The following is a 13,259-nucleotide window of genomic DNA, read 5'->3' on the forward strand; positions in this document are numbered from 1 at the left end:
GGTCTTCTCAAGCCACATTCTGGATTTTTAGATTAGATTCTAAGAGCCAGTTTTCAGGTAGGGAGGGAGCTGATGAGTTTTTAGGACAGATGTGTGTGGGTGTGTACGTGCGCGCGCACATACCTTTTAACGATCGCCCCTTAGTCGCCCGGAGCCAGTGCGTTGCGCGGGGGCAGCCGTAGGTCCACAGTGAGGCCGGTTGCAGCGGCGCAGGGCGGGAAGTGGGCTGAGCCCAGAGACATCAGGAAGGCGATGGCACGCGGTGATGGGCTCGACGTAGGAGGGCAGGGAGCCACTCTGAGGGTCTGGCGTGGGCATCTGTGTGGATGCCAGGGTGCGGGGGTCAGGGCAGGTTTGGGAAGTAGCGGAAAGACGTTCAGTTTTAAACGTGTTGAGTCGGAGGGGGCCTCTGCGCGTGAAGCGGGGGCGGCCCTTGGTCACACGCTGGATCCTGGACGGGGGGAGGCCGGGGGAAGGACTAGAGATTCCGCTTACAGGTGACAGTTGCAGCCAAACTCGTTACTCTTTAGTGGCAGCGTTTTCAGGTTCAACGACACCTTTTAGGTATGGAACTTAACGATTTTGGCTGACTGTTTCGCAGAGATTTGTTGAGTACCTGTCATTTAAAAGTTACAGTGTTAAGCTCTGGGCAGATGCAAAGAAGAAGAATATCTAGTTTTCCTCTTGGGACTTTAACGTCTAAAGATAAACTACCTAAAAATTGAGCAAAGCACAATGGAACATGATTACAAAGGCAAATAGCGAGGGTAGCTGTGTTTGCTGATTATTCAGGTGTAGGATTTGAAGGTGTGCAGAAACTGGCAGGGTGTGGTGAGCAAGATGGTTGAGTTTTACAGGAAGGCAGGTCTCTTTCCCTTTCGGTAGCAGGAAGCAGGGACGGGGTTGTCCAGGCAGGCTCTGGGGCAGAGCAGTGGCCCCTGGGTCTGTGTGGCGTGGACCCTGCACGAGCACACTGGGTGCGATGCGTGGCTGTGCTGGTGCTGTAAACCGGGTTTATTACTGGTTGTAGAGCCGAAGAGTTCTGGTCCGTTGAGAGGCCACTAGAAAGTTGGCGTATTTTATGTAACTGTATTACTTTGCTTCCATGGTGTTGATGTTGTTGCTTTTGATTGTGGACGAGTATGGGGCAGAGTCAGGGAGGCTTGGTGACCCTAGACGCAGTGCTTTCTCACCGGAGTTCTGAGATCTGTATCTCTGTGGCTTCGGTTATCTGCGCGGGGCTGGGAATGAAGATCTGTGAGAGCTTTCAGCTGTGAATGCAAAGCGTGCTGCGTTCTGGTGGAGAGGAGCTGCTTCACTGCGTCTGCATTTCGCCGTCGCCTCGGTGCCTTTTGCCTGTAAGTAGACGGAAGACTTTAGACTCTGCTTTCCTAGGTGCCTCACGCTGATCCCTTAAGCGTCAGGGTGCGTGTGGGTGAGTGAACTGGGCGTGAAGGTGGGTGGGTTTTTGTATGTCGTTGAGGTTGCTCTTCCTGCTGTGCGGGGTAACTGCTTATGGCTGTTTCCCGTTCCCTTATAGCTGTACCGGTAAAGGGTCCACCTGAGAAGTCTCGACAGATGCATCGATCTGAATGCTTTTACTCTGTCTTAGGCTGTAGTCTTTCTCTTGATAGAATTCTTCTGTGATTGTACCAGATGATACAGAAAAGACTCCTGGTTAATTTAGGTGGCGCTGACTTACCCGTCTCTTTCAGGCTGCTTCAGGTAACGTTAGAACCATTTACACCAGGTAGTTTTGTTCATAAAATGACACTGTGGGTTGTTTCACTTGGCTGACGACAAAACCATTATTTTTCATAGGAGGCAGTTGTAGGTAGTAAGATGTAACAAGTGTGTGAAACACCTGAAACTGCTCCAGCACCTCCAGGCATAAGTGTCCTGGTAGCCTTTCACCTTCCAATTCTCTTTCTTTCTTTCGTTTTAAAAAAATGTCGGTGTGTTTCTAAAAGTAAAAGTATATACAACATTAAAATCCAAGCAAATCTTTATGAAAATTCAGTTAATGAGAAGATGAAATCTAGTGGAGGGAAGCCTTTCCCTGTATTTGATGATTCATCAGCAGTTGCTGCTGGAACTAAATTATTGTCTAGAAGGTGTTTCCAGCTGTTAGATGGTTGCAAATAGCAATTCCTTGAAATGTCACCTCTTTTCATTATTTGAGGGTCTATCAATACCTGACGTTACCTCTGTTAATTATTTTATATATATGCACACATACATGTATGTGAGTTTCCATCATGCATATGTAATGTATGTACAGATACAGATAAAACTTTTACAGGTAAGGCCACAGAGAAAAGTGCCGTGAATTTTCACAAGTTGGACACACCTGTGTAAATAGCGGGTGTGTTTGAGTGTGTTTGAATCTTTGGTTTGTGTAACAGGGAGAAGCGTTGATTGAGCCATGAATCTAGAGGTGCATTTTAGTTTGGCCGAAGATGTCTGGATATTCATATCGCGGGTGTTTTTCTGACTTAAACGCTCAAGGTCAAGCTACGTGGGTGAGAACCTTGCTCATTCGTTAGTCGAGTCGGCCTGAGTGTCAGAGGTGAGTCTTAACCGCGCCTCCTTCAGCTGCCCTGAAGCTGAGGTGCGTGGGCTTTTTATTCACAAGGGCATTGTTTTTGCTCCCAAGCTCCGCGGGAGAATCTTAGCCCTGCCCTCAGGCTTCTATCAGGGCAGATGGATTTGTGTACGTCTCACAAAAGTCTTGTTAAAGTCTTGTTTGAAAGAAGTAGTATTTTGGGAGGCGTCTGAGAGGATATGTAGATCATACATTATACTAGCTATTTTATTTTATTTTTTAAAATTTTTTGTTATTTATATTTTTGGCTGTGCCGGGTCTTCGTTGTGGCTTGTGAGCTCCTTTGTTGCGGCTTGTGAACTCCTTAGTTGCGGCACACACGTGGGATCTAGTTCCCTGACCAGGGATCGAACTTGGACCCCTGCGTTGGGAGCGTGGAGTCTTACCCACTGCGCCACCAGTGAAGTCCCGCTAGCTATTTTAAAATACACTCCTGGATCAAGCCAGATTAGCCTGAGCACAGCATCGTTGTATCATGTATCAGACCAAGTTTTACTGACTTGTTAGTTGGCGTGATGTTGGCGGGTGTTGTCAGGAAGTCCCCTAGACATGTTACAGATTCTCTGGCCACATCACCTGTTAGTTTACCTTCTCAGATGAAGCAAATGGGTTTCAGAGTCTGTGACCGTTGTCTGTACTTAAGTGAAATATTCCGCGGTTTCCGTGCTCCTTCCAAAAGGATAGGCTGCGTATCTGCCGGGAGCACCTGGCAGGTGTGGCTTGAATCCCCTTTGCTTAGAAATTGTTTGTGAGCACCTTTGTGTCTTCCTGAATTAAGCACATGAAAAAAAAGTAATTTTTTCTTCAAACTTAATTTTTTTAGATCACTTTTAGTTTCACAGCAAGACTGAGGGGAAGCTACAGAGGTTTCTCCTGTACCCCCCACCCCTACATGCACAGCCTCCCCACCAGAGGATACATCTGTTACAGTCGAAGAAGCTACACTGACACGTCGTAATCACTCAAGTAGTTTACATACGGTCCACGCTTGGTGGTGTGCATTCTCCGGGTTGGGACGAATGTATAATGACACGTGTCCATCGTTATGAATATCGTACAGAGTATATTCACTGCCCTAAAAGTCCTCTGTGCTCTGTCTTTTCATTCCTCTCCACAGCTCAGCCCCTGGCAACCACTGACCTTTTTTACTGTCTTCGTAGTTTTTCCTTTTCCAGAATGTCATATAGTTGGAGTCATGCAGTATAGTGGCCTCTTTCATTTAGTAAATACGCACTTAAGCTTCTTCCATGTCTTTCTGTGGCTTGACAGCTCATCTCTTTTTAGCTCTGAGTAATATTGCCTTGTCTGGATGGACCGGAGTTCCTAAGTCTGTTCACCTACTGAAGGACATCTTGGTTGCGTCCAGATTTTAGCAGTTACGAATAAAGCTGCTGTGAACGTTGGTGTGCAGGTTTTTGTGTGGACATACATTTTCAGCTCCTTTGGGTAAATACCAAGGAGTGTAACTGTTGGATTTTACGGTAAGAGTGTGTTTAGTTTTGTAAGGAGCTCCCGAGCTGTCTTCCAGAGTGGCTGCACCATTGCGCCCCCCCAGCAGCGATGAGCGTTCCTGTTGCTCCCCAGCCTCTCGCCAGCATCGCGTGGTGTCAGTGCTCTGGTCTGGCCACTCTGATCGGTGTGTCGTGGCATCTCACTGTTGCTTTCACTTCCATCTCCCTGATGACCTAGGATGTGGATACCTCGCTGTGGCTTGTCTTCGGCTTCTCTTGACGTCATCTTTCGTAGAACAGAAGCATTTAATGAAGTGCAGCTTGTCACCTGTTTCCTTCACGGATTGTGCCTTTGGGATTGTACCTGAAAGTCATTGTCACACCCAAGATCATCTAGATTTTCTTCCGTGTTATCTTTTAGGGGTTTTATAATTTTGCATTTTACACTGAGGTCTGTGACCCACTTTGTGCAACATTTTGACTAACACAACTTTTCTTTGGTGACTCGTGGTTTTATCTGAGCATCAATAGCGTCCCACTTTAGATTAGTATCTGGGGTGATGTTTATTTCTCTCCTTTTCCTCATTGCTTACATTGTTGATAATGAGTGTTTATCATTTCCCCCCCAAACAAGAGCTTTTTTCCTAAATCAGCTTCATTGAGGTACTGTTTATCTACAGTAATTAAGTGAACCTCTCTGTGAATTTCGGCAAATTTAGACCATCAGTCAAGACATAGGACATTTCATCACAAAGACCTTTCCCAGTGGGTCCTGCCACCACAGCTCTGGCAAGTACTCAACTGCTTTCGGTCACTTTATATTAGATTTGTCTTCTCTAGTTTCATGTAGATGATATAATACAATATATATTCTTTTTGTGACTAGTTGCTTCTGCTCAACATAATGTTTTTAAAAATTAAAGAGTTTTTCATACAATGTTTAAAGGGTACTTCTCATTTACAGTTATTACAGAATGTTGGCTCTTTTTTTTGTTTTAACATCTTTATTGGGATATAATTGCTTTACAATGGTGTGTTAGTTTCTGCTTTATAACAAAGTGAATCAGTTATACACATACATATGTTTCCATATCTCTTCCCTCTTGCGTCTCCCTCCCTCCCACCCTCCCTATCCCACCCCTCCAGGCGCTCTGGATTAATATAATTTTTTAAAAGATGAAAGCACACCGGTTGCCGTTTGTGACAAGGTAGAACAGCTCTGCCTTAGTTGCTATGAATCTGCTCCTCCTGGTCCTGCTGGCTGTTTACTGTTGTACTAAAACTTCCAAAAAGCAGATGTCTGGGGGCAGCCCATCCTCGGCGTCGTTTCGTGTTATTCAGGGAAAAGTAGCGTGTGCTTATTCCAGAGAACTTGCGTCTCCAAACAGCTCTCTCCTCAAAACCAGCAGCCCAAGCAGTACAGCTGCTGGTATCTGATCAACTCCAGTCCAGCCGCTTCCTCAGAGACGTGTTTAACTTGCGGTCACTTGGTATTCTTATACATCTTTTACAATAAACGCTTTCATTTCCTACTGAACATGTAAGAAAATAAGATGGAGGGTATTCACGCCGCACAGTGGCAGTGCCTGGGAACGGAGTTGCGAGGTCGACACGTGCGCCCCTCCCCGAACTCTTTGTCTGTTTTCCCTCCCACCCTGCCTCCCTCCCTCCTTCCCCTTCTTATTAAAACGATGGCTTTAAATGTCACTTAAAGCCTCTGAACTGCCGGGTGCCTGTGTCTTGTGACTGCAGTGGCCTCAGAGGAGCAGCACAGACGTTGTGCTGAAGGAAAGTGCAGTCATGATGCTCTCAGCTGGACCTGCTGCAACTTCATCCTTGCATACGCTGGAGTCCGCACACCCCTCACGGATGAGCTCACCCATCCCGTGAGCCTCGAGGCTTTTCACCCTCTTAACTGGTCATGTCAGAGCCCAGCGGCACCTCCCGGTGTTGAGTCATCGAATGGAGCAGCTGTAACGGGTCTTGGAGATACTGGCATTCATCTAGTTAGCCCTTCGGACTGGAGACCCCAGCGGAGGCCTGAGCATGCATCACTGTTACCCGGAGAACCTCAGGACCAGGACAAGAGCCCTCTCCGTGACTCCAGCTCAGGTCTCTCTCCTGGGCTAAGAATGCCTGCTGCCATGTCAGTAAACAAAGGATGCTGTGGCCGTCAAGCCCTCGGCCACGGCAGCCCCCAGCGGTGCGCCCCGAGGGGATTCAGGATGGAGAGAAGCAGGACGCTGGCCCCAGAGAGCTGAGGTGCACATCAAAGGAATGACTTCAGTGAGCCCAGACTCTTGCACCTTCCCATACACAGAAAAGTGCTGACGTCATTAACTTGATACCTGGTTTTCTTTAATTAACAGCCATTTTTTGATGTTCCCACGGCCTCTTTGTTGTTGAAACTCCCACATATCCTGCCCCCCCCCCCCAGCCTCTTTAGTCCCTCAGGGCTGCCTGACGCTGCCTCCTGGGCTGAAGTCCTCAGCAGGTCTGCGGAAGAATAAAACAGTTCTCAACTCCCAGTTCATGCATTGTTTTCAGTCCACGTTAGTATCCTGTCCTTTTTGAACTCCTCAATCTTACGCCCAGTAAGTTAATCAAAGTTCAAAGTGAAATGATTTGATTTTATGTAATTGGAAGCCCTGCTTAATAGTTTTCGGTTTAAAACATTCAGACACTGAAGACCGATTGCTCCGGATAGTTGATGATGGATTTATGTGTAGTTCAGGATGGTGGCGGAGGGACGTCTCTGCTAAAGGGCCCGGGTCCTGTGGTGCTGCTCAGAGGTGCCGCGGGGTCTCTCCGGCCTGCGTCTCCTTCCTGGTTTCATCCGAGCTTCGCTCCGGCGCTGTGTGTTCAGCCACAGCTTCCTTTGAACGCGTCGGGGTCTCTTCTTCCCGGAACCTAAGCCTGTGCTGGATCCCCTGCTGGGATGTGCTCAGCCCCCGTCCTCCCCCCGCCCCCCATGATTCAGTTCTGTTCAGTTTCACATTCTTAGAGAAACGTGCTCTCCCCCCACTGGAAGCCGTGTCTCCCTCCTACGCTCGTTCTTCTCTTAATTATACTCTTCCCTTTCCTTTCCAGTCCTCATCACCCTGATTAGTTCGTTTATTGCTCAGTTTGTCACTTGACTACTTGTACGTGCTTTGTCTTTTCTGCTTGCTAGGCCGGCGGCTCCGTGCAGACACGGGCGGGCCATGTGTTCTATTCACCGCGGCATACCCAGCACCGAAAGGCAGGGACGGCCTCCTAGGGAACCTTCTAATGTTTGCTGACTCACTGAGTGGATCCAGCCGAAGCAGAGCTCAGCAAAGATTCCGCGTAAAGGGCCAGGCAGGCGTCGCACTAGGCTTTGCAGGCTCTGTGACGTCGGCTGCAACTCCTCGGGTCTGCCGTCGCAGCCCCCAAGTGGCCGTGGACGGTGTGGGTGATGGGGCTGTGCGCGGGTAGAACCTTGTTGTAGAGACGGCCAGCTTGCTGTAGTCTGCTGGCTCAGAACAGCTAGCGTGTTGGGACTACATTATCTGCTTAGGTCCCTTCCGACTCAGGTCTTACACCGAAGGCAGCCCGAGCGCGTGGCGCACTCAAGCCGCGTGTTGACCAGAATTAACTGAAACAAGAATTATTTCTTGAGCGCTGACTGTGTGCCAGACGCGCTGGAAACTAGGACACAGAGACCCGGCTTCCCGACATGCAGAAGCAGGCAGGTGAGCCGGCCGTGACGCTGCGAGGGGTACACAGCCTGTGGGTCTTGGGGACGTCGAGGCTGCGGGACGATACGGTGGGTGCCGTGTGCTGAGGGCTACCCGTGCGGTACCTGTTTTACTTCTCCCCGGGAAAACGCTGGAGAAGGTGTTACGAGGCTGAGACGCTCCGGGAATCGGGGTCCAGTGAAGGGTTATTTTGGCGTCAGACTCAGGTTCAGGTCCTGCCCTCCTTCTTTCTCTCACTGCTGTGGCCTCTCCCGTTGCGGAGCACAGGCTCCGCACGCGCAGGCTCAGCGGCCATGGCTCACGGGCCCAGCCGCTCCGTGGCATGTGGGATCTTCCCGGACCGGGGCACGAACCCGCGTCCCCTGCGTCGGCAGGCGGACTCTCAACCGCTGCGCCACCAGGGAAGCCCCGCCTCTTTCTTTCAACTTGGGCCAGTTGTTGAACCGTAGAACTCAGAGGGTGACTGTGAAGATCAGATCAGTCTTGGAAATCACTTGACACAGAACACTGACGCTTGTAAATTTCCAGGCGACGAGGTGCTCGTGTTGATGTACTAAAAATGCCTTTGAATCTCTGGTCTGGACAATTTAAAAACCCATTCTCTCCCCGGTACTGCCCTTACTGTGCGCATGACCTTTCACTTAAGAAAAGCCCAATTTGTGTTAAAATTTATTAATTGACTTGATAAGGTTAAAAAAGCTATGGAATCTGTTTCTTGGTGGTTGAACAATGGAACCGGCGCGTTAACACACTGAGAAATTTATAGGGATTTTACACTGGGAAACTATCCATGAGGAAAAGATTCAAAGCAGAATTAATCTTTTTAGGCGTAAAGGCATTTTCATTTGAACTGGGCTCATGACCCTGTTCCTTTCAGCGCTCCTTGTTTTGTCCCTTTTACCCAGTGTTATTTTTTACGTCTTTAATCTGTTGGCTCGGGTCTACCTGTCTTTAAAAGCCCAGTGTCTCTATGGGAGCCCGGGGACTCTCTCTCCTCTTTTCATGCCTGACTTCCCGGTGGGCTGTGTGTGCTGAGCGCTGCTGTTTCCTCAGGACGTGTTCAGGGTGCGTGAAAACAACTTGTTTTTTTCCTTCCTGACCATTACTATTTGCAGCTGTGTCCCTGCTGGGTTCTGCCCTCGACCTGCCTTCCCCCACCCTCCACTCTAATAAAACTGATACAGCCAGTGTCTTCTAAGCAGTATTTTTGTATCTCTGAGTATCGACAGCCTTTGGAGATGCAGTGATGGCTTCTTCCTGAAACTCCCTCCCCCTCGACGTCTGCAGTGGTGCCAGTGAATTCCTCTTTTAGACCCGGTTCTGAGCATGTCCTTTCCATCCGGCACGCCCTTGCCCCCTGTGAACTCCTTGGGCTGGCATTCAGGATCCCTCTTCCCTAATCTTATCTCCCACTTTCATTCCAACACTTACCTTGTGTTTTATCCCAACTGTAATAAACAGTTTCCCAAACGTGTCTCCTGCTTCCCACTCCCATATGTTTGCTCAAGCTGTCGGGAGACGGCAGAGATTCATGCCGGGCGCCGCAGACTCTCCTTGCTTTTCTCTAACACTCAGAAATGGTATTTTATTTCCAAAGAACTCTCTGAGGCCAGGATTGGTGTCTGTCTCACTTGTCTCCCCTCTAATTTGGTGGTCCCAGCAGGCACCAGGAGGCAGAATTAAAAGCTGAGCCCCCTCGCTGGCCCTCTGGGCCGTCCATTGGCTCTGGTGGTTGATTTCAGGTCTGGGCGCAGGTTTCCTGCACGTACTTGGTTGCTGGCCAGATCAGGATCGGGGCTCGTCCGGCTCAGTTGCTGCTCTTGAGAGCCAGTCCCTGTTAGGATGGGGCTTCTTCCTTACTCAACCCTCCTTTTCTGGGGATGGAAGCTCTGGTGGAGTCTGGGGCTCAGGGCTCTGTGGAGCTGCCTTCCTGGAGGGTGAACACACACACCTGTTGCCCAGGTGCTTTAGAGCATCTGCGTGACTGGAGATCGTTACCTGGCCCAGGAAGACCCGTTCCCTGTTGTGTGTCCTCTACTCTCAGTGTCTCACTACGACACCACTTCACTTCCAGCACCAGATGCTCCGTCCTGTGGCACCAGACGGGTGCTGCATTTTAACTCAGGTCTGACACTGTCTACCTGAAGGCAGCATCAGATCAATCCCACGGGACCGCCCTCCCCCTCACGCCGGGTGCAAGTCCAGGCGGCCACCTGGGCTTCTGACTCTCCAGCAATAAATGGGAGGTTTCCATATAATCATCTCAATAGATGCAGAAAAAGCTTTTGACAAAATTCAACACCCATTTATGATAAAAACCCTCCAAAAAGTAGGCATAGAAGGAACTTACCTCAACATAATAAAGGCCATATATGACAAACCCACAGCCAACATCATTCTCAATGGTAAAACACTGAAACCATTTCCTCTAAGATCAGGAACAAGACAAGGTTGTCCACTGTCACCACTATTATTCAACATAGTTTTGGAAGTTTTAGCCACAGCAATCAGAGAAGAAAAAGAAATAAAAGGAATCCAAATCAGAAAAGAAGAAGTAAAGCTGTCACTGTTTGCAGACGACATGATACTATACATAGAGAATGCTAAAGATGCTACCAGAAAACTGCTAGAGCTCATCAATGAATTTGGTAAAGTAGCAGGATACAAAATTAATGCACGGCAATCTCTTGCATTCCTATACACTAATGATGAAAAATCCGAAAGAGAAGTTAAGGAAACACTCCCATTTACCATTGCAACAAAAAGAATAAAATACCTAGGAATAAACCTATCTAAGGAGACAACAAAAGATCTGTATGCAGAAAACTGTAAGACACTGATGAAAGAAATTAAAGATGATACAAACAGATGGAGAGATATACCATGTTTTTGGATTGGAAGAATCAACATTGTGAAAATGACTCTACTACCCAAAGCAATCTACAGATTCAGTGCAATCCCTATCAAGCTACCAATGGCACTTCTCACAGAACTAGAACAAAAAATTTCATAATCGGTATGGAAACACAAAAGACCCCGAATAGCCAAAGCAATCTTGAGAAAGAAAAATGGAGCTGGAGGAATCAGGCTCCTGGACTTCAGACTATACTACAAAGCTACAGTAATCAAGACAGTATGGTACTGGCACAGAAACAGAAAGATAGATCAATGGAACAGGATAGAAAGCCCAGAGATAAACCCACACACATATGGTCACCTTATCTTTGATAAAGGAGGCAAGAATATACAGTGGAGAAAAGGCAACCTCTTCAATAAGTGATGCTGGGAAAACTGGACAGCTACATGTAAAAGAATGAAATTAGAACACTCCCTAGCACCATACACAAAAATAAACTCAAAATGGATTAAAGACCTAAATGTAAGGCCAGAAACTATCAAACTCTTAGAGGAAAACATAGGCAGAACACTCTATGACATAAATCACAGCAAGATCCTTTCTGACCCACCTTCTAGAGAAATGGAAATAAAGACAAAAATAAACAAATGGGACCTAATGAAACTTCAAAGCTTTTGCACAGCAAAGGAAACCGTAAACAAGATGAAAAGAGAACCCTCAGAATGGGAGCAAATATTTGCAAATGAAGCAACTGACAAAGGATTAATCTCCAAAATATACAAGCAGCTCATGCAGCTCAATATCAAAAAGCAGATAACCCCCAATCAAAAAATGGGCCGAAGACCTAAATAGACATTTATCCAAAGGAGATATACAGACTGCCAACAAACACATGAAAGGGTGCTCAACATAACTAATCATTAGAGAAATGCAAATCAGAACTACAATGAGATATCACCTCACACCAGTCAGAATGGCCAACGTCAAAAAATCTACAAACAATAAATGCTGGAGAGGGTGTGGAGAAAAGGGAACCCTCCTGCACTGTTGGTGGGAATGTAAGTTGATACAGCCACTATGGAGAACAGCATGGAGGTTCCTTAAAAAACCAAAAACAGAACTACCATACGGCCCAGCAATCCCACTACTGGGCATATACCCTGAGAAAACCATAATTCTAAAAGAGTCATGTAGGACAATGTTCATTGCAGTTCGAGTTACACTAGCCAGGACATGGAAGCAACCTAAGTGTCCATCAACAGATGAATGGATAAAGAAGATGTGGCACATATATACAATGGAATATTACTCAGCCATAAAAAGAAATGAATTTGAGTTATTTGCAGTGAGGTGGATGGACCTAGAGTCTGTCATACAGAGTGAAGTAAGTCAGAAAGAGAAAAACAAATACCGTATGCTAACACATATATATGGGATCTAAAAAAAAAAAAAAGGTTCTGAAGAACCTAGGGGCAGGACAGGAATACAGACATAGAGAATGGACTTGTGGACACGGGGAGGGGGAAGGGTAAGCTAGGACGAAGTGAGAGAGTGGCATGGACGTATATACACTACCAAATGTAAGGTAGATAGCTAGTGGGAAGCAGCCACATAGCACAAGGTTATCAGCTCGGTGCTTTGTGACCACCTAGAGGGCTGGGATACGGAGGGTGGGAGGGAGACACAAGAGGGAGGAGGTATGGGGATATATGTATACGTACAGCTGATTCACTTCGTTATACAGCAGAAACTAGCACACCATTGTAGAGCAATTATACTCCAATAAAGATGTAAAAAAAATATATATATATATATACATGTATATAAATAAATGGAGGTTCCCACGACCCCCTCCCTGGGTTCAGTTAATTTGCTAGAGTGGCTCACAGGAGTCAGAGGAACATTTTAGTGACTAGATCACCCACTAGAAAAGGATACAACCCAGGAACAGCCAGATGGAAGAGACGCACAGGGCGAGGTCTGGGGAAGGGCAGGGCTGGCGTGCCCTGTCCAGGCTCCACTTGCCCTGCACCAGCCCGCGAGCTCGCCTGCCTCTGTCCTTTTGGGGTTCTATGGAGGCCTCGTGACACAGGCCCGGTTGATTAATCTCATTGGCCGTTGGTGACTGAACTCAGTCTCCAGCCCCTCTCCAGTCCCTGGAGGTCAGGGCAGGACTGAAGGTTCCTACTCCCCAATTGAGGTTGGTCCCCTGGCCACCAGCCCCCATCCTTAGGGGCTCTCCGGAAGTCACCTTATTCCCATAAGCTCAGGTGTGGTTGAAAGGAGTTTTTGTATGATCAGTAACAGAAGACACTTTTATTGCTCTTATCACTTAGGAAATTTCAAGGGTTTTGGGAGCTCTGTGCCAGGTACGGGAGGAAGATCAAATATATGTCGATGATAAATCATAGTGTCACATGCCCCCTCTTGAAGGTTACAGCACCTGAATTAGGACTAGGCTTCCCACAGTCGTCAGGCGTTTTGCTTTGCTCCTGTTAAAGAAAAGATAGTATTTGAACTGTTAAAAAATTCCTGGGCTTCCCTGGTGGCGCAGTGGTTGAGAGTCCGCCTGCGGATGCAGGGGACACGGGTTCGTGCCCCGGTCCGGGAAGATCCCACATGCCGTG

At 47.6% G+C, this 13,259-nt stretch overlaps 1 protein-coding gene across 10 annotated transcripts in view; it reads left to right on the forward strand.

Annotated features, from left to right (window-relative positions):
* The window catches only part of MPP7 (MAGUK p55 scaffold protein 7), a 250,221-nt gene that overhangs the window by 17,572 nt on the left and 219,390 nt on the right, over positions 1 to 13,259 (forward strand). Inside the window, exon 1 of one of the 10 annotated variants that reach the window (XM_079915246.1) lies at positions 2,421 to 2,569. The exons of the other annotated variants lie outside the window; for them this stretch is intronic. The gene's annotated coding sequence lies outside the window, so the exon portion shown is untranslated. Of the gene's footprint in view, positions 1 to 2,420; positions 2,570 to 13,259 lie in introns of those variants that run through there. 10 annotated transcript variants of the gene reach the window in all.

Source organism: Stenella coeruleoalba (genome assembly GCF_951394435.1).
Source record: "Stenella coeruleoalba genome assembly, chromosome: 2".
NCBI classification, from domain to species: domain Eukaryota; kingdom Metazoa; phylum Chordata; class Mammalia; order Artiodactyla; family Delphinidae; genus Stenella; species Stenella coeruleoalba.